General features: G+C 51.7%; 1 protein-coding gene across 1 annotated transcript in view; it reads right to left on the reverse strand.

Annotated features, from left to right (window-relative positions):
• LOC118220650 (E3 ubiquitin-protein ligase pellino homolog 1) overlaps nt 1-23,473 on the reverse strand; it is a 61,057-nt gene that overhangs the window by 11,444 nt on the left and 26,140 nt on the right. The gene's annotated exons all lie outside the window — the stretch shown is intronic.

Raw genomic sequence — 23,473 nt, forward strand, 5'->3', positions numbered from 1 at the left:
CAACCCCTCTGCTTTGTAGTCCTACCCCCCAGCCCCCACCCCAGCCACGCGTGTGTCTGTGGCAAGTGTGTGCCGTGAGCACCTACAGCGATCGCCAGCTGACCCCCCCGGCCGTTTCCTCGAGCCACAATCAGGCAAAAGCCCTGCGGAACAGTCACTTACTTAACCCCCCTCCCCCCCCCCCCCCCACCCCGCCTTTACCCGCCCCACCCCCCTCCCCTCCCTAATCTGATCTACAGCTCTGTGCTGGAACAGGCCGCGGCACGCTGGCGGGTTTTTACACACTTCAGATCTGTGTGGAGAGCCGCGGAATCCCCCCTTTACGGGCTAATCCCCCCCCCCCCCCCCCGCGCGCGCCACGCTTCGCCCCGCGGTCACCCCCGGCGACCTGCTAATGCGCCGCGCGGGGTCAGGATGCCCTTGATCCAGCGCCGCCTCGCTTTCTCCGTGATTTCATGCGGGGCGGCGACACCGCGGTGCTCGGGGTCCCTGGTTAATGATCAGCTGATTCAACGGTCCAATCAGAAGGGCCCGAGAGGACCCGAAGAACAGCTAACGGAGCATGAAGTAGAAGGAGCAGAGCTTCTGCCAAAAACGCAACTATGCGTGTGAGTGTGTGTGTGAGTGAGTGAGCGTGCATGTGTGAGCATGCATGCATGTATGAGCGTGTGTGCGTGTGAGTGCGAGCGTACGGAGGGTAACCAGGGCTGCAGTAAAGCAGAATAAAGTCACATCAACCGGCATCCTAAAGTCTTTCAAAAAAAACAAAAAAAAATACAACAACAAAAGCAGTTAAGAGTAGCAGCTGCGCTCTTAAGCGATCGGAACCATACTGTAGCATCAGGCCTTTCTGTGAATCACCGGGTGAATCATTCAGCCATGATATCTGCACAGCTTGTGGACGTGATTCACTGACTGGCCTGCACTGAATGTGTGGCAAGATTCTTACAGGTCAGCTGCTCTGAAGACTTGAAAAGACTGGAAAACTAAAAACTTGAATCTCCCACGTTTCCACGCCGTCTGCTGCAGAGCATGCGTTTCCGGCGGGAACGAGGAAGATGTCAGGAGTCAGCTGACTCGGTGCTTCTCTGGCTGCTCTCACTCGGGTCAGTTTATCAGATAATCTGGGCCCGACGGGTCCGCTGGAAAAGCTGGTAATCCAGCCTCCGCCCAGCCCACCCCAGCCCAACCATCTGGCACACAGGCCAGTCCACTCAGCGCTCTGTTCTGTACGAGCACCTCGGGAAGAGGAGGACGTGCACACACACACACACACACACACACACACACACGCACATGCACAGCGCAGGCCGCTCCAGGAGAGGCTGTTCCTCGAGGTCTGGAGAGACCGTACAGGCGTGCGAGCCGAGAGCCGAGAGACGAGACAAAGATCATTAACTGGAACGCACGCGAACAGACCCCGCAATCTGCACAGAGACAGGCCTCTGCATGAGCAGTTTGTGAGTGTACAACTGCTATTTGTATGTCCGTGTGTGTGCATGACCATGTGAGTGTGTGTGTACGTGTGTGTGTGTGTATGTGTGTGTGCGTGAGTTTGTAGCGACCGCCGTGCGGGATTGCTAGCTCTTATTCTATTGATCGCGTCTGCGAAAGGCCCACACGGTCACAGCCGGCTGCCCGGTGGTGTCTGATTGGTGTCTGCTGTTGCATCTGATATTTAAATATAGATTAGGCTGGTAACCGGGTAACAGGATCAAATTGCCCCGGCAACCCGCCGCCGTGGCTAGGCCCCTGCAGTACGGTTCTACCGCTAATGTTACGCCTGGCACCCCCCCCCCCCACCCCCCCCCACCCAGGGGCAGCAGGGCGCGGGTTGGAGAGAAAGTGCTTCGCGAAAAGGTCGACCGAATCAAAGAGATTTTTTATCAGGGCCCTCCAAGTGACAGACTGAGGTCAGGAGGGGTAAGATCAAAAGCCTGACCCAATTTGGAGCCGAAAAAAAAAAAAAACAACGAGCGGGTAATTTGCAATCTCTCCATCTGATCCAAAAAAAGAAAAGAAAAAAAAACCCCCCAAAACATGAGAAGCGCTTTTATTTCCACCCTGCTGTCAAAGATGGGGCTCAGAAGGCCTGGGGGAGGGGGGGGGGGTTTCACACTCTATCGCTCTACTCTCAGCAGTACAGGTTAGGTCAGTGTGTAAATCTGCTTCATTTCTAATAATAATAATAACAACTACAGCATTTCCTATTCAAGCCTCCACAACTCACACAGGCCAACTTGCACAGGGTCCAGCGTGCGTCACACATAAATAAGAGCCAATGGAAAAACACCCTCAACGCCACATGACTTCCTCTTCAGAAAAACACCCAAAACCACCGCAGAGTCTAAACAGAGCCTGCGACAGACCAAAATTAAAAACCCCGCCACCTCAGAAATGGAAATACTCTTCAAACGCGAACGGGGGCTCGGTCCCGGAGGCGTCCCACCGTGGGACGGCCGAGCGGGGCCGGATGGCAGAAAGCGGAGAGGAAACGGGGCCGTGTCGTCGGAGCAGCCCGCCCAGACGCCCCCAAAACGCCCCAAACGCGTTCCCCCACAGACACCGTTTCATCGAGCTCGCGTTAAAACGCAATTACAGACCCGCCACGTGTTACAGACCAAGGGCTGTGCTCGTTAAAACTTTACTGTCCCGCCAAGTCCACCCCTGCTCTCCTCAGCTCTGGAGAGAGGCTGGAAGGCAACAAAAGCTTTTTCTCTGAGACACAGAGCCAAAAACTGAAATGATTTCTCTTCAGTACTGAAGATTTGTACATGAAATAGTAGCAAAATCATGTTGTGCAGTGTACAGAAGTCAGTAAGGGTAAGCTTAATAACAAATGTGAACCGTGCAAATTAGCAGAAATCTCATAAAATCCCAAAATATACAAACATGAAGGCCGCACACAACAGCGTATGGAGCCCAACTCTCAAAAGTCTCCATTAGCTTGGACAGATAGTTAAGTCCCATCAGCAGTTCCACACACCCCCTTACGAAAAATCCTCTCCTGTACAACATAGCAAAATATAGCCCCCCCCAATACCTTCCCTCCAGCACATGAAGACAAACTGAGACCCAAACTCAAGAGGCCCGAGCGTGAGCACCTACCTCAGCTCTCAGGACCGTCTGCCTAACGGCCGCCTCTACAGTCCTCCTCCAGAACACGCTCACCAAACAGGAGCATGACCCCTGACTGAGCCTCAGGCCCGCTTTACCGGGGCCCACGCCAGGAACGGAGAACGCAGAAGCAAACGGGGTTTCGCCTTTCGGGCCCGACCGCCCCGAGAAAACGAGAACGAACGAAGAACCGAAACCAAGAACTATCCTGGAAAGAGGAGCCTGGCGCAGGAGGCTCGTCTCCAAGGGAAACGGTCGCGCCACGCCCCCCTGCGCGGACTGCGCGAGATCACCGCGGCAACAGCTCAGATTCATCAGCCCGCCTTGTTCTACACGTATAACGTCATGTGACGGTTTTCATCTGCCAAGGCGAGAAGTCCTCCCAGCGAACCGGCGAGCCGACCAATCGGGACGCACTCGCTAGCGTAAATGAAACAAAATGGAGCGGAGCGTTCCGGAGGGACCTGAAAGCAGGGGGAGAGGGGAAACTGGAGCACGACTTCCTGGCCCGAGGTCAGGTCAAGCTCAAGGGTGGCGCGGGATTGCGTCTCTCAGCGGCTTTCATCATAAAGGCTTTCCGCTATCGGCGGAAGACGAGGTGGGGGAAGTTTTCGAGGTGCCGGGTTCGGTTGGCGGGACCAGCGGGGTTTACTCGTGTGACCTGACCCGGCTGAGCCGCGGGCGAGAGAGAGAGAGAGAGAGAGAGCGAGCGGTTTTAAACGAGCGGTTTTAAACGAGCGTCGTTCGCGGCCTTTCCCGACCCAGAAAGCCCGGGCGCTCGGCGTCGCCGCGGTAACTGGGTCAGGAGGAGATCAATGAGTAACGGGCGTCTGAAAACGGAGACCCGGCGGGCGCCGAGAGAACACTCCGATCGCCATGGCGATGCCGTGCCAGCGCGGCGAGCGGCATCTTCAATCGAGCGCGTGGGGAGGCGCGGTCGGGGGGGGGGGGAATCCCGTCTGCGTTCTGAAGTCACAGTTTGCCCCGTCCTGCCGAAACAAGCGCCTGGACAACGGCAAGCGGTGCCACGGCGGGGCGAACTAAAACTCCAAAACTCCAGCGGCGGGCAGACGGGCAGGGAGACAGACACCCGATGTGGGAGCAGCAGCGTTCACTCAGCGAGGCAAAGGGAGGCGGAGCCTGCCCTGCGTGTGCACGTGAGCCCGGGGCCCTGCGTGTGCACGTGAGCCGGGGCCCTGCGAGACCTCACTGCTCCGCGCGGTTCATCGAGGTACGGACGCGCTCCCCGTACAGAACAGCAACGCCAGCGAAAGGAGCTGCTTGTGTGTGTGCAGCGGTTCGCCCTCCGTCCCTCCCTCCCTCCCTCCCTCCCTCCGTCCCTCCCTCCCTCCCTCCCTCGCACCCTCACTCACTCGCTTGCTGGAGTACGCCAAACACGCAGCTATGACACACTCAACGGGCAAACGAACAACAAACAGGTTCAGCCCTGCAGCGAAACCCAGCCCGCAAACCAGCGACCACAGCCATTCATCACAACGGGCCGGTCCCTCTGAGGGACGTGTGCAAACTTCCACCTGCGCACGGCTCCACAGGAGAAAAAGAAAAAAGCAAATATTTCTCCACCCTTCAGACTAACCACTGCTTAACCACTGACGCCGCCTCGTAATCAGCGCTCAAACAAAGCCCACTTCTGTCTTCAGGGATTAAGACACTAATTAAGACAAAAAATAAAAAAATTACTTAACCATTTCAAACTGGGTTTTATCGGGTTTCTTTCTGAACAGATTCCTCTGTGTGTGCACCCGTTCTTTTTTTTTTTTTGGCCGAACCTTGAACGTTTGTTTTCCTTCCTTGTTGGATCCGACAGAGGACAGCACGGTGGCAAAGTCCACATTCCTGCATGTAATCTCGCTGGATTGCAGAAATGGAAAAAAAAACAACTGGCAAATGAAGGCTTATGAGCGTTTAGAGTTCTCACACCTAACGTCAGGCCAATACCAGTGAATGCCATACTGTGTTATTTCTACAAATGGCAAAATTAAGAACAGGACCAGAACACACAAAGTAGAGGTTGCATTTTTTTTTTAAAGAAACTAAAAACAACAAAAGAATTAGGAAGCAACAGAATTAAAAATGACCAATTAAAAAATTTTTTTAAAAGATTCTCAACGATTCTCAAAAAGCCCTGAAAAGGTCTTTTGCTGCAATGCCCAACTCAAGAAGGGGGGGGGAAAAAAGAAAAGAAAATGCAAGCACCTGATTGGTGGGTTTAAAAGCACACAGGAAGTGGAGCGGGGACAGATTAACACCTGGGTTTGAGATATCAGCGACCGGAGCCTGCACAGGAAGTCAGGTTAGCTAACGCGTTCCCCACGTTTCCTGTGCAAGATCTCGCTTTGCGGTTCCTTTCGCGAAACGCCACGAAGCCCGCGTCGGAGTCAGAGTGGAATAATCGCGTGTTTGTTCTCTCGGCCTGTTATTCTCCAGCAGAGTAGGACTTTCACTGGAAATCAATGCCCTCCAGTGACAAGCAAAGCCCAGTTTGCAAAAGAAGAAAAAAAAGAAGAAAAGAAAGAAAATTCTCATTTTATGAAAATCCAACTGAACGCAGCTTAAGGAGACAGAATTCCGCAGCAATGGGGGGTTGGAAAAAGAGGTGGGGGGGGGGGGGGGGAGCAGCACTGGCTCCTCCAGTGTGCGATGACGGCCGTTCTGTGGCGGTGGCGGTCCAAATCAGCCGCAGACCGCCTTCAGCCGGCAGGTTCTGCGGTGGTTTGAGTGCTCGGGCCAAACCTGGGACTCCACTGCAGCGCTACCGCACAGCGGGAACAGCCGAACAGCAGCGCGTCTGTACAGGGGCCGGAGCAGCACTGGAACAGCCGAACAGCAGCGCGCCTCCACAGAGGCCAGAGCAGCACTGGAACAGCCGAACAGCAGCGCGTCTGTACAGGGGCCAGAGCAGCACTGGAACAGCCGAACAGCAGCGCGTCTGTACAGGGGCCAGAGCAGCACTGGAACAGCCGAACAGCAGCGCGTCTGTACAGGGGCCAGAGCAGCACTGGAACAGCCGAACAGCAGCGCGTCTCCACAGAGGCCAGAGCAGCACTGGAACTCCACCACAGCTCAGAACAGGGCCCCCCACACCCTTTACTGTGATGTCACAGTCAGGGGACAGAGGAATGGCACGCTGGAGTAACCAATCAGAATCAGGTTTACACGCAGCAGACAGGGACGGGAATCCCTCTCCCCTCCCAATGAAAAATCCACTTCGTACACATCGTCTAGTCCCTCATGCAAGGACGGCGTGTATTTTTCCACAACTGTTCACACACCTCTGGCTGAGCTGTGGTGGTGGTGGGGGGGCAGGGGAGGTCCACCAGCTGCTAACCCCCCCCCCCCGCCCCCCGCCCGGGACGCAGCTGAAAACCAGAGCAGCGTTTCAGCTGCAGGCCCCCAGCCTTCCCCAGCTGTTCCAATGGAGCGATAACACGTGTTGTCCAAATGTGTGATTTAATACCCTCCAACAACTCGCAAGGGTCCACTCTGAACCCCCGCCCCGCCCTACACCCCAGCCCACCCCCCCCCGCCCCCCCAAACCCTCCCCTCCCTCTCTTTTCCTGGCTCCATATTTCATTCTGCGGGACAAAAACAAAGCAGGGTTACAGCGCGTTCCCGGTCGTTAACAACATCGAATTTCAGCTGGAACAAGTGGCTGCGGAGATATAAACAAAGCGAGCGGGCAAAGCAAACCAGAGAAAGTAAGAGCGCTGCTCCAAGCATCGGCTCCACTCCCCCCCCCCCCCGAAAAGGACTTCACCCCACTGAAACTTGTTTATTTAGGGGGTTCAGGTACTGAGGGCAGCGTGCGTGTTTCGGGTACGGGGGGGAAGGGGGGGGGGGAAGTGGACTTTCGTAATTCCTTTCTCAAACAGCACTGCAGCAATGTGTTAAATGCGAGACACATGGGCCGGGGGAGGGAAACTAATTGGCTGATTTTTTGGAAGGCGCGGCGTTCACAAGCCAGGCTCAGCAGCTGGGCCCAAAGAGGTGCAGCTTAATACCAGCCCCCCCCCAACCCCACCCCCCTTCTGCCATAAAGGGGCTCGCAGGGATGTTTGGAATTAGAATCTTTTTTGCCTAGCAACTCTGGAACACGGGACGGGACAGGTCAGTTCCACCTCCTCCCCCCCCCCCCACGCCCCAATTCGAGAACCTGTCTTCAAATGTTACTCATTACCCCCCAAGATTTCACAACTTCTCTTTCTGTCTCCAGGCGGGGGAAAAAAAAATAAAATAAAGAAAAACAAAGTTCTTAAAGCACGTTGTTGACGACCTGTGCACCCACCAAAGCCGGTCCTGCTCGAGCGGTCATGTGTCACAACCTGTGGCCGTTAATCAGGCGTTGCCAACAGCAACCGCGCAAGAGCGGCCACAGGCTCGCCGACCGCGGTCAGGAGTCAAGACCCGGTCAGGACTCGTGGCCTCGCTCAGTAAAACGGACACTCACACGTAGCATCCTCTTTGGATGAGAAGGGAGACGCTTCGTTAGAAAAAGGTGAAGGGATAACCGAAATAGTCCTCGCGTACGGACACGCCCACTCATCACCATGGGTCACGGGACAAAGCACACGCGTGTGCAGCACAACACGGATAAAAAAAACTGGCACACTGCAGCTGGAAAAGCCTTCTGAAGGGACGCACACACACGGGTTGATGGCGCATGAGTAAGCGCCACGCCGAGCCCGTTAGCTTCCGTTCGTCTCGAGGCGAACGGAAGCTAACGGGCTCGGCGTGGCGCTTACTCATGCGCCGCGAGCAGAGCGTCTCAGAGAGCCAGCGTGACCGTAAAAACCGCCAAACCGCGTAGCCAGACTCCCCGGCGACTGCCACGGAGACAGGCCAGGAAACAGCTGCCCGCTAACGCCAACGTCCATTATTAACCCGTTAATGCGCGACATCGCAAATGTGTGATTAGAATGTTCCAAACTGAGCGTTCTAATGCTGATGTCACAATCGCTGCCGGTGACTGAAGGCAGTGGAGTTCTAGAACACTGAGTTAGAATGCTGGGGGGAAAAAAAAAACACGTTCCAGGAAAACGTCTCTTCAAAGGGATGGTACCGCCCCGGACCCAAACTCGCCAGGCGCGGTCCTCTCGTCCCGACCGCAGAGGGAAGGCGGGGCGTGGAAAACGCGTTCTGGAAACGTCCCACTGCGGAAGCAAATCGGCTGGAAAAAGTGACGATAAGCCCAATCCTGATCAAAGGGCCCCCGGGCTGACCAGACGGGCTTCAGACTGTTTATTCAGGAGAAATTCGGCTGAGTGTGGAGCGGCTGCTGCAGTCGCCTCATGAGGCTCAAAGGCAAGTCTTCTGCCCAGAAACAAACCTCTCAACTGCCGTTACAGTTACACAAACAGCCGTTTAATTTGTTCAACTTTTTTTATTTTTTGAAAGCTCGCCAGTCTCACCAGTCCTGCTCTCTCGCTTACCACCAGCTCTAGTCTGGTCTTAGCAAATACAAGCCATCACAAAGGACTGATATTTGAGTGGAAATTAAGTGTACCACAGCTTCATGACTTCAAGTGACACTTGCTGTTTTTTTTGGGGGGGGGGGGGGTCAAGCTCCAATTATTCCATTTCCTGTTTCTCCGTAAAGTGTCTTTGTAACAGTGTCTCTGTAAAAAGCAGGAAAAACACACGAAACTGAGGTGGAGAGCACTGATCCACGCGAGCAGCCCAGTCCGCCCTTCCACTGAAGGCAGCCGTAACGACACCAGGCCAAAGGGCCCGTAATAAGGACACACGGCTTTACATTTCCCCTAAAAGGGTCTCCGTGCGGGACGGGCGCGGGGACCCCAGGAAACGTTTCTCGGCCGGGCACGGTCGTGTGTGTGTTAAAAGCGCACGAGCCGTTCAGAACAAGGCCGGGGCTGTGCGTGGGGTGGGGGAGGGGGGGGCAAGCCGTGTCACACCTCTGCTGATGTCACGGGGAGAATAAGGCCGGGCGGAGGGGAGAAGAGAGGCTCTTTCAGCGCGTCCCTGTAAATGAACAATGGCCGCCCCTCTCGCGGGCCGTACCAGCCCGCCGCCGTCGACCCACAAGAGGACTTTTATTATGACTTCATTTCCCCGTAACAAGCACGCTTTTGTGCGGGCCACCTCGCGGGGGGGAAAAAAAAAAACGAAACCCCAGCACCCTCCTATCTGCGCGCCAGACGGCTCGCTTAAAGTCGTGTGTTTTTTTTTTTTTTTTAAACGGGGACAGCGGAATTCTCCACCGACGCCCCGTCCGTTAATATTTATCCGACGCCTCTGCGTTTTTCCGGCCTGGAGAGGAGTTGGGACCGATTTTTTGTTCGTTCGCTCGCCCCGAGGGGCATTTCGTGAGAGGCTCCCGCATCTCGCTCTCTGACCTCTTTTGTCTAAGCGAGCGTCTGGGACGTCAAACGCGGCGTCACTGCCGCTGGTCTGCCAGTACAGTCACACACTGAAATCACACACAGACGAAGAAAGAGAGAGAGGATCACGCACAGAGGCTCCTTACAAACATCACAACACAGAAATACTGGCAGGGTCCCCAGTAGTCACAGACAGTGCAGTGTAAAACTTAGTGTGAAAGAGAAATAAAGGTTCGCAAATAGCGTCACTCGGAAATCAAGTTTATCGACTCAATGCTTTACGATTTAGCCTAAAAATCCAAAAGCACACGGCTAACAATAATTAGCAGGAGCAGCGATCGGCGCGGGAGCTCAGGACACCTCCTGTTTTCAGCTGGAGCCTTACAGCCCCATCTCTCTGATGAACTCTGCATGTTAGAGGAGCCGCGCGTAATCAAATTACCGCCAGCCGCCGGCGTTACACTCTGAGGACAGGGGAGGGGCCGGGGGGGCTCATCCTCGGCTCCCCTCTGTCCTCGTGCGCGGAGGCTTCGCCCAAGCTCTGAAGCCCGGGGTGGGGGGGGTGGGGGTGGGGGGGCGCTGTACTGGGACGACACGCAGCGCTCGATTTGTAATGGCAGCGCCTCAGATTCGACTAAAGCGCCCCTGCTCCTCCTCCTGCCCCTGCTCCTGCTCCTCCTCCTGCTCCTGCTCCTGCTCCTGCTCCTGCTCCGCGATCCCTCTTCATTTCTCAAGATGGCTGTGGTGAGGCACGGGGAGACCTGGCTGCACCCCGAACACGCGGCTCGCCGTTCCAGAGAAGAGGGGACGCTGCGTTTCGACAACCGAGCCAACAGACTGCACGCTGGCTGGGTCGCACGCACACGTGTGCACACGCACGCACTCTTGTCCATGTTACAAATCATGGCTTCATGACATTTGAGAAAAAACATTTTTTTTAATGTAAAAAACATTCCAAAAAAACTTCTCAGTGGGTAAATCATGCCGGCGAGACTGGCTCGGGACGGCCCGTACTCATCCTCCTAATGAGACCCCCCCTGGGCCGTGACCAGGCGGCTTCCGTCAGCCGGGAGCGGGACAGCCAGCCGGAACCCAACCCATCCTCCCCCACCCCGATGGATCGGATCTCAGATTCATCTTCAGTGTCCCACTGCCCCCCAACGCTCACACGAGAGGGACACACTTCCTGGGTCAGAACCACTTGCCGAACCTCCGGTAGGCCTCTCTGACTGCGCTCGACTGAGAAGGAAAGGACCCACCAGACAGATGCAATCCGGGGGGGGGGTCATAGTAGGGGTTGGGGGGGCACAGTGTAACGGAACTGATCACCCAGAAGAGCATGGGGGGGGGGGGGGTCTTTAAATGTCCTGGACTAAAAAGTTTGTTTTGGGAAGGGGGCCCACAGAGACTCAATTTGCACAGGGCCCCGAATTTCATGCTAGCTGCACCCCTGGCCGCCGTCCCGAAAGATCCTCCCTTCGGGGGTCTGTGGGGGGGGGGGGGGGGGGGCAGCAGGAGGGACGAAGGCCAAGTCGGGCCTGTGAAAACTGCAGCCTCGCCGAGCCCAGATTCAGCCAAGCCGCCAAGCCCACCAGGCTTAACTCTGAGCGCCAAAAATTAAGTCTTAAATTCGCTTAACTGCTCACTCAATAGCGAAAGCGGAAAGGAACGCACAGCGAGCTCTCGGGCCGGGCAGTCGGAATGAGAACAGCGGGAGAGAAAGACCTGGAAACTGGCAGCTAAATCTGACAGCGAGGGCGGAGGGTTACATTTTCACGTCGGAGCACAGGAGTAGATCCGTCAATCACCGGATCGTGTGGGTACCAGAAAATATAACAACACTGGCGGTGATTGGTGGATATTTTCTGGTTACTACCTGGCAATTAAAGAGAAAGCCAGCACAATGACAGCTCCCATTTCCGTCCTGTATTTAGCACAGACAGTGATGTGTCGAGTCTGTTTGGTCCACATCAGCCTTCTGATCAAGAGCAATTAGGCTCGAAAGGCCATTGTCGGTACTAAATATAGCCTGGAAACAGGAGTAACCAGTGTGCTTTTTTTTTCCTTCTTTAATTCCGGACATTACTCAGTCCAGCTCCCGCCTAGAATGGCTGTTCAGATGAGCTTGATGCCACCTCAACTACGTGGCAACTGCCCCGGGGATTCTGGAAGTTCAACGAGAGAGCATCCACCAATCACCATCAGCGTTGTTCCCTTGTTTGCTAATAATAAACATCGGGATTGGCAGAGCTCTGACTGCTAGATCAGTCATTTACACCTTCCCTCCTTGCATTCATGAAGCAACCTTGATTTCAAAAGAATGTTTCAACTCCTCTAACCCTCAACTCCTCACCCCCCTCAAAAAAAAAAAAAGAATGCTCTTTTAACAGCCACTGTTTTTATCTTGGTTTCACACCACTTTGCACACACTGCAGCACAATGACAGCCTGTGAAAATGCAAAGATGAAGAACAGGAAACAGTAAGAGATGGTCCTGAATACAGGCGGGTTACCAGAGATACATTATATGGCTACAAAGTATCTGGACACCCCTTGGTCTGGGGCTGGGACTGTTTTTCGTGGTTTTGACTGGGCTCCATTAGTTCCAGTGAAGGCGAGTCCTAACGCTACAGCATACGATCACATTCTCAACAATTCTGTGCTTACCCCAACAGTGTGGTGAAGGCCCTTTCCTGTTTCAGCATGACAATACCCCCGGGCACACAGCGCATAATGCAATAAATAATCCTGTTTGGGGATTGGACCAACACCCTTATAGTCTACTGCTACACCCCTACGGTCCACAATTACACACGCCTCTTTATCAGTTAATAAAGCAGAAGAACCTGCCTGTTTTTGGATTATCCACCCAGGGTCCAGCACATTAACATTTTGTTATGACAAAGATAATGCGTTAAACAAAGATGACCCGCAATGCTTAAACCATCCTGGCACCACAGGAAGTGAAAATGCCGACGGATGCCGACGGGGGTCTGGGAGAAAAACACGTTCCCACGGAGACAGCCTCCAGAGATCTTTCTATGTGCCTGTCATATAAGGCGTAATGATCATAAGGCAAAAGTGGAGTGGGGGTGGGGGAGGCACGGTGGGGAGAGGTCACTCGTTGGGTCATTTAGGCAACACTTTTACTGCTCCCCGCCCCCGGGTCCTGTTGGAAGATCCCAGGTGCTCGAGTTTTACCTCTTTGGGAAAAACACTCTTAACACCCAGCGTAAAGATCGCGGGTTATAATCGGGTCGGGGTCCTGGCTAGTTGCCATACGGCTGCTTTTGAGGAGCGACGCCTTTTTGGAGGGAAAGCTGAGTTCTTGAACTCAGATGTACCTTCAAAACGCAGGCTTTATATTCACCCACCCACCTCAGAGATCTAACAAAACTCTACCTTCCCAAAGAGCACATCTGATATTTTTAGGCAGAGAGAGAAAGAATGACAGTGAGAGTGAGAGAGAGAGAGAGAGAGAGAGAGAGAGAGAGAGAGAGAGAGAGAGAGAGAGAGAGAGAGAGCGAGAGTGAGAACGTCGGCGTGAACGCACATGAGTGGGATCAAAAAACCGAAAAAGCTTTCACCCTCCTCGCGCTTTGAAGGTGACGGCTCGGCTGTCTACGTACAAACCTGCAGGGAAGACGAACGTCGAGAGAGGATTTTAAACGCATTTATTTTATTTACGATAGCAGAACGGCATCATCGCACACACAGTATCCCGTGCTAGTGAGCTAACGATGGGCAAACGGGCCACGCTTGCGTCGTCACGTCGACTACGCGAGACACACAATCAGTCCCGCGGTCCCCCGCAACTCCAGAAGTTGCCGGTGCGAGCAGATGGGAGCGGCAGGCTTGAATTTCAAGTCCCTTTTTAATTATTCAGTTAGAAACCTACACAGATCAGCGACGGCGAAACAAACAAACAGCCTATTCCGGGAAGGGGCCCGAGCCTACATCGCGTGCCGCTTCTCGCTTGCCGTTTCCTGGCTCCGTTGCCTTCCCAGAATTCATTGCAGGCAGCCCTACGTGCCCTCTCTGAGTAACCGTCAGGCAGCAGGCAGGCCTCTGATTTAGACTTTCCGGGGCCTCCGAACGACGAAGAGCTTCAAACAGACGGGAGGAGAGCGCCGGACGAAGAAGGAACTTCAGCGTAACGACGAGGCTCGCCGCGACATGGCGGGGAGGGCGACTTCCTCATCCACGACCGACGAACTGACACAATGGAGACGCGGAGGGCCCACTCAGGGGGGGTGAAGGGGGTATCCCCCCCTCAGAAAGTCCTGAATCAGAAACGGACAAAGCCTCTCCAAGTTCAGGGAGGAATGGAGATGACAGCAAGAGGCCTCGGGGACCATTGGTAACGGAGTCTGCAAGAGACATCGCTTCCATCCAGATAAAGAGGGAGAGATGGAATGGGGGGCGGGGGGGGAGACGGGGCAGATAGGGGGAAATGAAAACCTGTAACAAGAATGACACCCCTCAAGCCTATTTGGAGTGGCGATGGGGGGGGGGGGTGTTTGGTCTGACAGTGGGGGGGGGGGGCTTTGTGGCGGTAACCAGCTCCCTTGGGGCTGGGACGTCACGTTGGCGGGTGGTGTTGCACGACCTGGCGGTGCTGTAGGTGCCGGGAGTCTCAGAACTGCTCCAGACCAGAAGGCCAGACTGAGGGATCAGGGACACAAAGCACTAAGCGGGGTTTCACAACTTCCTGGAAACAAAGAGAACCACTGTACAAACAGGTGGACAAGGGGGGGATTTACTTTGCTCAAAAATGGGTTACTGTTGGGAAACTAATTCGGCTGGGATCAGTAGAGGGGTGAACCTCGGCTATTCTACAACCAACGGCTTTCAGGTTTTTCCGAATGGCAGGCAGGGCGTCGACCGTTTTTGCAGGCTCAGGTCCTACGCAGAACGCGCTCGCTCTGCCGCGAGCGAATGAAAGGCCCCCAGTGTGAGGACACATCGGCGTGGCGGACGCCGCGCTAGGCTCCTCCCTCAGCTCCACGCTGACCTTCCTGGAAAACACAGCCACTTTTCAAATGTTTTTTTTTTTTTTTTTGTTTTTCCACTGCCACGGCAGAGCATGCTTAATCCCCGCTGTCTGACCTACTTTCCGACACAAACGTGCTCCTCGTCGACTACAATTTATTTACCAGCGAGTCACTGCCGTACACAGCTAGGGCTCCTGGGAAAAGCTCATCTCACACCTGTTCAGCCTGACCCTGTCGGCCCTGTTGTTTTATCCTGAACAACAGGAGGTGGTGCTGAGCTTCAATTAATTCATCAAAAAAATTTGCCAATGGATTCCATAAGGCCTTTAATTTAGTCATTTAAATGTGTAAATCTTTAGCAGTAGACTTTTTTTAATGACCCATTCCTTTAGGTACCAGTGAGGAATGTTCTAGAATCCTAGGAGAGCATACTCTGCATTCTGCAACATCAAGCGTTCCTATGGTTACCTTGTTACACTATGACATCAGATGAGATGACAAGCAGAGCGTTGTGAAATATTTCTGGAGAGACGGTGCGTACGAGGAGACAGAGATGGGAATGCTTCTCCAAAGCGTGCAGAGCCTCACCGTGTCACCAGACACCACCCCTTACCCCCAGCCCCCACACCCTACCCCCTACCTACCACCCCTACCCCCTACCGCTACCCCAACCCCCCTGCCCCTACCCCCTACCCACAGCCCCTACCCACAGGCCCCACCCACAGCCCCCACCCCCTACCCCCTACCCACCACCCCTACCCCCTACCCCCCACCCTCTACCGCTACCCCAACCCCCCTACCCCCAGCCCCCACACCCTACCCCCTACCCCCCACCCTCTACCGCTACCCCAACCCCCCTACCCCCAGCCCCCACACCCTACCCCCTACCCCCCACCCTCTACCGCTACCCCAACCCCCCTACCCCTACCCCCTACCCACAGCCCCTATCCACAGCCCCAACACCCTACCCCCTACCTACCACCCCTACCCCCTACCCCCCACCCCCTACCGCTACCCCAACCCCCCTACCCCTACCCCTACCCCCTACCCACAGCCCCTACCCACAGGCCCCACCCACAGCCCCCACCCCCTACCCCCTACCCACCACCCCTACCCCCTACCCCAACCCCCCTACCCCTACCCCTACCCCCTACCCACAGCCCCTACCCCCAGCCCCCACCCCCTACCCCCTACCTACCACCCCCTACCGCTACCCCAACCCCCTACCCCTACCCCTACCCCTACCCCCTACCCACAGGCCCCACCCACAGCCCCCACCCCCTACCCCCTACCCACCACCCCTACCCCCTACCCCAACCCCCCTACCCCTACCCCTACCCCCTACCCACAGCCCCTACCCCCAGCCCCCACCCCCTACCCCCTACCTACCACCCCCTACCGCTACCCCAACCCCCTACCCCTACCCCTACCCCTACCCCCTACCCCTACCCCTACCCCTACCCCCTACCCACAGCCCCCACCCACAGCCCCCACCCCCAACCCCCCTACCCACAGCCCCTACCCCCTACCCCCACCCCAGCATGGGGCACACAGACAAGAGGCTGTATAAATTCCTTCGGGAGCCAACATATAGGTCGGAAGGGAGCAATCAGGGGCAAGCCAGCCAGGACTGGACACCCTGATTAACCAGGCCTCTTGTCAGCTTTGCTGATAAGGCCTCCGGATCTAGAACAACAATTCCCATCTTCCCCCTTTCAGACACCACCCCATGTGACTTCTGTGCCACCAACTGACTGATGGTGTTGATAAGGCACCCAGAGCCAGACACAACTTTCACATCCTTTGTGATTTGCAGTCACCGCTTTTCCACATGTGTAGACCAATGAGAAGTCTTCACCATCTGTGAGAAGGCAAGACACCTTGGGGGCTTGTGCTGTTACTGACAGCTACTACCGCAAAACATTTTTCCATGAGTTGCAATTTGGCTGAAACATGCCAATATGGCTAATGCATGGTGAAACAAAATATATATCTTTTAAAAAAAAAATTACCCACTGTGAGGGTACAAGCAAATACGACTGATAACAGACGATCGTGAAAATAAGGACATACGAAGATTTTTTTAAGAGCCTCTTGTCTGTACTTAGAGATAACAGAATGTTTACTTCTCACTGCAGCTGCCAGCCAGGCATGATACAGACCTAAAGACCACCAAATAACAACTGCTAGGTTTCAGACACTGCTTCCAGACCCCAGCTTCAAAACTCTAAACACCGGCAAACCTGCATTTGAACCTTGATATCACACTACCCCAGGATATCACCAATTACACCAGAAATCTTTATCGAGGAGATTCCGAAATCTCGAAACTGTGAGGCTCCGGACAGACCTTCAGGAAAACTGGCAGAAAATAGCCCAAATCCCTCAGGGCTGTGCATTAATGAAATAATAAGACCTTTTCACATTTATGCGATAAACAAAAGTGAACCCCGTTTGCTCTTCGATTCCCCGACCGGGCACGGACATTTCGGGCGTCGCATCCCAATTAGGAATTCCCAAAATTCCCAAAAGAGTGTTCGTCCAACCGCCGAGACGTCATCGGATGACTTCCAGGGCTAAGAACTGGCACTGGAACAGGCTCGAGGGTTTGCATGGCCCTAAGCAAGAATAGTTGTTGCGACCCCAAAGTGCACCAACATAAATCACGCAACTGAACCGCGTGACCCAGGGATGGGGGTGGCCCTGAACCGTCGCACGGAGTGTTACACCAGTGGCCAGCTCCGACAAGCAGGCACATCCCCCGGAGCGCAACAAAGCTGGCATTTTCTTTTGACGTCCCAACTGAAGACCAGAGGAGCTGCTCTTCTGCAATTAGGCTACTTTTCGCATCACACCAGCCCCAGAGTGACCCCACACTTTAGACACAAAGACCCTGGACAAAACTCTGAAAAAGCTTTCGCATTCTTCTACATTGAACCTTAAATTTATAGCCAATCTGCAGCCTATGGACCACACGCCTTATAATACAACTGGAGTTCACTGACAGGAGACTCTACACATTTGAATACCTTGAAGGACTTTCCATGCTATACGCACAAAGCAACAGCAAAGACTTTCATTTCCACAGATACCAGTAGGAAGAGCTCCACGACTAGCCTATCTTCAAATCGATACCAAGCATCATGCTACATACTCCAAGTGTGCCCGCAGGATTAAATAAAGTAGAGGACCGTATCACTTAGTAAACTGAGAGAATGGCTTGAGTGTCCCGATACAGTTATTTATAAACCTCATTTTATCCGTTCGTTGTCAGATACTCTGAGAGAGCACACAATCGGCAACGAATAAAAGCCGCAGACCCATTCTGAAACTGTACAATAAAAGACGCAGTGTCCTTGGACCCTTGTTCGGGAGTGCACAGATGATCACAGCAAGCACAAAGAGATTCGGTCCTATACAGTACCAACCAGCGCAACTGTGGTACTGTCAGTCGGGCGGGACTCCCGCTAGCCATGCTTACAATCAGCGGGCAAATTCGGCCTTCCTTGTTGGAACAACGCTGTCGTGTCAGCTGGAGACAAGCGGAAGAAGAATATTCTCAAAGACAACATAGCCCCAGCGCGGCCGCGTCATGTTGCCGCCGTCAACTGTCCCGCAAGGCAAATCGTTGTTAGTGTCCGTTATATGCTAGTGTGAGAGCGGGGCCGGTCTCAACAAACAAACACAAAACAAAAAACAAAAACAAAAAAAAATCTGTGGGATAGCGCTGGTCACTTTCCTGTCAGCCGCCGCACCAATATCACCGCACAAACCATCACACCATTAACAGAAACTTTCAGTTATTATTTTTTAAATGGATAGAATTAAGTCATGGATTTTAAATCAGTGGCTTCCAAGTGCTGAAGCCACTGATTTTAAGTGTGCAAATATTGTAACACTGCCTGACCAACATTGCACAAAGTATCATTATACTGGCCGCATGGTCGTGTTTATACATCACGTCACCACCTTGTCTCCACTAGTTCAGCAAAGACCACCAAATCCGACTCTGGAAAGAATCGCTCGTTTGTGTCCAGAATGGCCGGCGGCGACTGTGGATGTTTTTATTCCTTAATCAAGCCTCCCCACACACACCCATCGAAACGGTTTGAATTTTCCCTACACCCTCAAAAACAAATGCACTTCCATAACTGGTTGACACCCGTGAAAAACGATCCTCTGTGCGCCTGTTCCCAAACCATAGTGAGCATCGTATCAGGAGGTCCAAGTGCTCCAGAGTGATTAAATGAAGAAGAGAGGCTGACCATTTCGGGAATGGAAAGTCTTGGTGTGTGAGCGTTCTTATGCGGTTATTTATACACCTCCCAACGCATTCATACAAATGATGTTACTGCGATCCTTAGTTGGGAGCTTTCACTGCTAACAAAGTATTTTCAGACTTGTTTTAGGCAAATACAATGGCGTCCTTTATGAGACAACACAATAAACAAAGATCTATGCTGAAAGAGTGCATAACGTTAGCGGGAAAAGTAACCCTAGCCAGCTGACGACTTAAATGTTGCAGTATACCAGCTTCCCCCGACAAAGCCAGAATGCACTATGAGCGGTGACGACGAAACAAAAGTGATCCAAATTATCATGGGACAAGAATGACTCGCCTTGCCAGATGCTCGAGCGGGATGGTGCATGTAAATCACATTATGCTTGTGGAACAATAACCCCGCACATCCCAAACAAAAGCCTCCAGCTGGACTTTCTCTGCGTTAAACTGGCATGACAACCATATTTGGTAGCTTGCTTACCAACTCGCTAGCAGAATAGCAATTTAGCGTTCACGAGTACACAATAAACAATTTAGCTAGCTTGCCATCTACCAACTATTGCTCGCCTTATGAGTGAGCTGCCGGTACTGCCACTAGAGTCAACGAGAGAACATGGTTATATTGTAACTAATTTCCGTTAGTCGAGCACTCGCTGCTTGGTGGTACTGCACTCCGAGTCTCAAGCTGGCTAGCTCGTTAAACGTTCAGACAAAGGAAAAGTTAGCCAGCTAGCCAAGGAGGTTAGCTCTCAGAGCATGCGAGCACTAGCTAATATTAGCTTGGTAACTGACAATAACACCAAGAAGCCAACTTTTAACTAGTTAGCTGCTTCAATTATCTCAGTCATGGTTAATGCAATGATGTATTCTAATAGCAACCGCTGCTTGTTACTAAGCTATATGTCAACTTGCATGACCGCTTGTTGGCTATTGATCCAGCTCTCACACTTATTACAGTTTGTGAATGATCTAGTTACACTTTTGTTTTTAGCCAACACAACTTATCCATATGCTTAAAATTACTTGCAAACGAGTATAATTATGCTAGCTGTTTTAGATCTGAAATGTATACATCATTATTTGACGAAAAACTACTAGCTAGATAACGTTAGATGGCTAGACTTGAATAGCTGGCTTTATGATCCAGCTTTCCTAGTACCAAATGTATTGGCATAGTCAGACCATAATGATAACATGACGTTTCAATTTTAGTTTTTACTTCTTTTTTTGTTTGTTTTACTCCATGTGGTGTTAGACTGAAAGCAGCCCATCTGGGTACAGTCTGACAAGCCATTTCCTTCAGACACTGCGTTCATTTGGCTTGCAAGAGATAGGGACAATGTCATTTGCACACAGATCTGGCTTTGCGAACCGGTTAGCTATGTTATAGTTATGACTTTATATTAACATGAGTATCAGAGTCGTCAAAACAAGGTTATGCGATTGGTGTCGTTGTCTTATTGTCAAGGAAACTAACTTTAAGCAGCGCTACAATGTATTGTTGCTAACCTTTAGTTAGCTAGTCTACCAACTGGTATAACAATTGACACAACACATACACCGCTGGAGAACAACTGTGTATTCCGCATCAATCTTGTGCGTTTTATGTAGACAAACATAACGTTAGTCAGCTAGCGCTGCTAAAGATCAACAGCATTTCGAAATGTAATTTAAGGTAGCTAGCTAGATATTTCTACCAAAGCGTCTACCGTAAGGTTACTTACCACAATGACACCCTGGAAACGTGTCGTGATTCTCCCTTCTCTAGCCAGAGTTCGACCCGCTCTCTCCGGACCAAGTTAGCAACGGCTCACACACAGTGGCAAGGACTCAAGGCAATCAACCGCTCCAACCTGTACTTGCCGTAACAAAAGCAAGTGGTGGAAAATCCTTTTATTTGCTTTGAATAAAAATGCCACATTTAAATAATGTGTACGCGTTCTTCTCCGGTCTTTCTCTTTATTTATTCTACCCCGTTCCCTTGAAATAATGAGTCTATTGCACGATTTGAGAGCACAATGATCTTATCCGACTGTACGTGTAAGCAGCGTCTGCCCCCTTTACTCATTCACAAACACTGCTACGTCATATATTGCTTCGAAGGGAACTGTGGACATCGTAGTTCTTATACACACTTCCTTTTGTTTGAAAGCCTTAAACAGCGGAAGTCGGTCACTAAAAATACATCTCCCATGAGATGTATTTTCATATTCAAACCGAAAATATGTACACATGTGTGTGTTAGGTATGCGTCTGCGGTTGCAATTTGACATATTTATTAATTTTACTGTTTAAACGGTTTATGCATCTGTACAGCATTGCAGTAATATTGTACAATAGAGTATTTTTCAGTCATTCCATCTGTAAAAAATAAATACATGAAAACGTAGCTTTATATATATATATATATATATATATTAGCTGTTGATGAATGGCTCCTCCACATGGGGTATCTTGACTCAGTAAACCTTGGACCTCAAGAGGTCTATATCAGGTCATTTGGTGGGTTATGTCAAACAGTAATGGAATTAAACACATAAAGCAATATTGCTCTGTTGAGAAGGGAGAACTACTTTCAGGAATCACATGTTGCATTTTTATGTGTGCAAGTGAGTCAGTTAACTTGGATCGGATGTAAAAGCACAGTCCAACTGTCTCATCACGCTTGAGACTGAAATTTTGCATTTGCAGAAAAAACACCACACTCCTCCTAGTCAACAAACATCACAGCAGGGGACTTTAACTCTTAACATGCCAATCTCAAGCTTACATAACAGTACAGTAACTATGATGTTCTACAGAGCAAAAAACTGGAGAGAGTTTCCCATATGTGACAGTTAACTGTTCTTTAGTGTTGCCTTAAATGTTACAAATACAGTTGATAATAACAGAGAGGGATTCAAATCTGATCTTGTGCAAACAGATGAAACATTCAAACATTTACTTCTCACATCCTGCAAAGAATTTGCTGTCTCCGTGATAACAAGTCTTGTGACCTGTTAATAAAATCCAAGTGTAAAGTGGCACCTGTTAGTTCTCTGAGCCGTTGAATAAATTGTCATCAGGGGGAATTGCTTTATAAATACCTGTAAAATTTTCAAATGGCAGACGAGATCATCAAAGACAGACAACTTAACAGCAGCTGTAGGAACTATCAGAAACAGTAAAAAGGTCTTATAGTCCCAAAAGGTATAGATGATATTTGAAAATGTAAGGTGTACAGTGCAACTGGCACAGTGTATATATTTGCATAAATTTTACCATAAGGGAGAGAACTGTTGCTGACAGTGTTGAGAGAACAGACCTGTGATCTTGACTGTATTCTGCAGACAACACTTCCTCCTCCAAATACTGTACTGAAGTTGGAGAATATAATGCATGATCCTTCATTTAGAAAACATTGCAACTCCACGCTGATTCAATGTTCTGAATTGATGTGATCTCGGAGTATGTAAAGGTACTATACAATCTAAGTCATACTTATTATGTTGTTTTTGTTGTTTTGAAGAACCCTACACTCTCAGAAGAAATGGTTATAAAAAGGCTTCTTTGTGTCTCAATAGAGGAACCCTATCTAGTTCAAGGGCCCTTTTTCAAAATGGTTCAATCTGGGAGCACGTTGGAGAAAGTGTATTTGCTGCTTGGCAGGGTTAAAAAAGCAGAGATGAGCAAATTACCTGTTTTTTTTTCCCCCCAAGACACAGGAGTTTGTTTCAGTGGCACTGCATTTGTACAGGTCCTTTTTACAGGGAAAAACACCACTGAAACAGCAGGTTTAGCCTCTCAAACATGTGGCTCAAAAAAGGCCAGGGGGCACAAATGCTTCTGTGACACGCTCACCTGCACAACTTGAGTGTTTTGTATGTTGCGTGTGACTGTTTTCCAGCCAATCACATACCTAGGATTCTCTGACTCCGGTCAACCTTCAATCCTCGTTGACACCAGATGGCATGCCGCACACTAACCCAAAAAAGAGCGTTTGCCCTTTAAAACGTGAAGCATAGGAAATGTGAGTGCTAACGAGGAGCTGTGAATCCATCTCACAAGGCCCACAGGAGCCCACAGGTTTGCGAGAACTGTGCGCGACGGGACAGTCACAGGTCCTCCTCACTACCGCTCGGCCACCTCCCGCGCTCTCCCCGCGCGGACTCTTCCTCGTTATTTCTCTCTCGCGCTTTTTAAAACGCGTTTGTTATGGCAGGGTTTTCGGCAGGGCCAGCGGCACTTCCTCGTTCGTTCCCCTGGATTTGTAGCCGATTTCAGGAGGACACCAGACGCAGGGAGGCAGTTGCCTGATCAGCTCTCACACGTGTGCTCCCCGGGGGCAGAGAGGAAGGGCGGGGCAGGAGGGCGGGGCAGACGGGCGGGGCAGGAGGGCGAAACGCGAGACGAGCGGTCAGCGCGATGCAGATTCTAAACTGTTTGACGACGGCGGTCAAGCTTAGCAAAAATGTCAACGTGTGCAAAAGGTGAAGGTTCGGGTTGGTGTTCAGGTCACGACTGCACACCGCACTCACGCTCTTCAGCAGAGCAGGACACGCCCCACCTCTCCAGTCACTAAGAGCTCCAGAAGCACTCATGAAACATGAAAAAAAGTGTTTGCACAACAGCGGACAAAAAAGTACTGTATTAAAGCGCTAGGCGTGCAAAGGCATACTGCCACATCACCAGTGCAGGGTTCTTGCATTTCCATCCAGTGATATTGAATCACTTTGCCAACGA

The sequence above is a fragment of the Anguilla anguilla genome, chromosome 2 (genome assembly GCF_013347855.1).
Source record: "Anguilla anguilla isolate fAngAng1 chromosome 2, fAngAng1.pri, whole genome shotgun sequence".
Classification (NCBI taxonomy): Eukaryota; Metazoa; Chordata; class Actinopteri; order Anguilliformes; family Anguillidae; genus Anguilla; species Anguilla anguilla.